This window comes from Triticum dicoccoides, chromosome 5B (genome assembly GCF_002162155.2).
Source record: "Triticum dicoccoides isolate Atlit2015 ecotype Zavitan chromosome 5B, WEW_v2.0, whole genome shotgun sequence".
Lineage (NCBI taxonomy): Eukaryota > Viridiplantae > Streptophyta > Magnoliopsida > Poales > Poaceae > Triticum > Triticum dicoccoides.
In genome coordinates, this window is record NC_041389.1 from 341723457 (window position 1) to 341726244 (window position 2788).

The window sequence follows — 2788 nt, forward strand, 5'->3', positions numbered from 1 at the left end:
AGGGATGGATAAGTTGAATAGCCTTAGGGTACAATCAACGACATTTGGATTGGTCGAGAACCAATTCCAGTTAAAAGAATGGCAGCTCAGCCGGAAAGGTAATTTATAAGGATCAATGATGATTGCGGGTATTCGCAAACATATTGAGTCGACAGACTCAAAATGATAATGACAAGGAATGTCAATAATACTACGAGACTTATAGGATTAACCATAATGCAAACAAGCAAGAATTTCAAGAGCCAAAGGCTCCAGAGGATTTTCGGAAGATCGAATAGTATTTTGAAGACTTTTGTGGAACACATGAACAACTGGGGATGAGCGGTTACTCGACAAGTGCAAGGATTTATTTGAAGGGGTATTCATGTGGCAAAGAACTGCTAGGCAGTAGGCACAAGGTATTTCGGAACAATAGAGAAAACTTCGGGGTATCTTGTAATAACAAGATCAATGGGGGATGATCGTATGAATGGCAAGTGTAAGTAGTTATCCATACGAATTTATCGGTGGTCAGGAATAGCAAAAGTGATGGGCACAAAGTCTCGAGAGAACATCAGAGAGTATCTTCGGAATCTTCTGATGTAGCAGGCGATCCTCTGCAGTAAGGGGCTCTCCGGGTGGATGCGATCACGAGATCCTAATCTTAGAGTTAGCAAATTCATTTAACCCGAATAGTAGAGAGATCAGAGTCCTAGAGTATAGGTCGAGGAGTAAAAGATCCTACTACCACCCAAAGGCGACGTGGGCCCGTAAGGCACACAACCAAGTTAGTAAAAGTTTTGCAATGACTAGACTCGACTTCGGCCAAGGAGTGTGGAAGGGGGATTCCTACAGGCAGTCGGCTCTGATACCAACTTGTGACGCCCCCGATTTAATCGTACACTAATCATGCACGCAAATGTGTACGATCAAGATCAGGGACTCACGGGAAGATATCACAACACAACTCTACAAATAAAATAAGTCATACAAGCATCATAATACAAGCCAGGGGCCTCGAGGGCTCGAATACAAGTGCTCGATCATAGACGAGTCAGCGGAAGCAACAATATCTGAGTACAGACATAAGTTAAACAAGTTGCCATAAGATGGCTAGCACAAACTGGGGTACAGATCGAAAGAGGCGCAGGCCTCCTGCCTGGGATCCTCCTAACTACTCCTGGTCGTCGTCAGCGGGCTGCACGTAGTAGTAGGCACCTCCAGTGTAGTAGGAATCATCGTCGACGGTGGCGTCTGGCTCCAGGGCTCCAGCATCTGGTTGCGACAACCAGAAAGAAAGGAAAGGGGAAAAAGGGGGGAGAAAGCAACCGTGAGTACTCATCCAAAGTACTCGCAAGCAAGGAACTACACTACATATGCATGGGTATATGTGTAAGGAGGCCATATCAGTGGACTGAACTGCAGAATGCCAGAATAAGAGGGGGATAGCTAATCCTGTCGAAGACTACGCTTCTGGCAGCCTCCGTCTTGCAGCATGTAGAAGAGAGTAGATTGAAGTCCTCCAAGTAGCATCTCCAAGTAACATCTCCAAATAGCATCTCCAGCAGCATCGCAGTAGCATAATCCTACCCGGCGATCCTCTCCTCGTCGCCCTGCGGAAAAGCGATCACCGGATTGTCTGTGGAACTTGGAAGGGTGTGTTTTATTAAGTATGCGGTTCTAGTTGTCATAAGGTCAAGGTACAACTCCAAGTCGTCCTGTTACCGAAGATCACGGCTATTCGAATAGATTAACTTCCCTGCAGGGGTGCACCACATAACCCAACACGCTCGATCCCATTTGGCCGGACACACTTTCCTGGGTCATGCCCGGCCTCGGAAGATCAACACGTCGCAGCCCCACCTAGGCACAACAGAGAGGCCAGCACGCCGGTCTAAACCTAAGCGCGCAGGGGTCTGGGCCCATCGCCCTGAGCACACCTGCACGTTGCGTGGGCGGCCGGAAGCAGACCTAGCCTAGTGGCGTTCCAGTCCAATCCGGCGCGCGCCGCTCCGTCGCTGACGTCTGAAGTGCTTCGGCTGATACCACGACGTCGGGATACCCATAACTACTCCCACGTAGATGGTTAGTGCGTATAGGCTCGTAGCCGACTCAGATCAAATACCAAGATCTCGTTAAGCGTGTTAAGTATCCGCGAACGCCGAACAGGGCCAGGCCCACCTGTCTCCTAGGTGGTCTCAACCTGCCCTGTCGCTCCGCCACAAAGCAACAGTCGAGGGCCGTCGGGAACCCAGGCCCACCTCTACCGGGATGGAGCCACCTGTCCTTTCAGCCCCCTCGTCAGAATCACTTGCGGGTACTCAATGAGCTGACCCGACTTTAGTCACCATCTGTATAGTATGTATGTATGTATAGTATATACCCGTGATCACCTCCCAAGTGATCACGGCCCGATAGTATAGCAAGGCAGACAGACAAGAATGTAGGGCCAATGATGATAAACTAGCATCCTGTACTAAGCATTTAGGATTGCAGGTAAGGTATCAACAGATGTAGCGACAATGTCAGGCTATGCATCAGAATAGGATTAACGAAAGCAGTAACATGCTACACTACTCTAATGCAAGCAGTATAGAGTAGAATAGGCGATATCTGGTGATCAAGGGGGGGGGCTTGCCTGGTTGCTCTGGCAAGAGAGAGGGGTCGTCAACTCCGTAGTCGAACTGGGGCGTCAGCATCGTCACGGGGGTCTACCGGAGAGAAGAGGGGGGAGAAACAGTAAATACATAGCAAGCAAGTGCATAACAGGATAACAGGCAGAGCTAGACGTGTTCTAACGCGGTAGGAG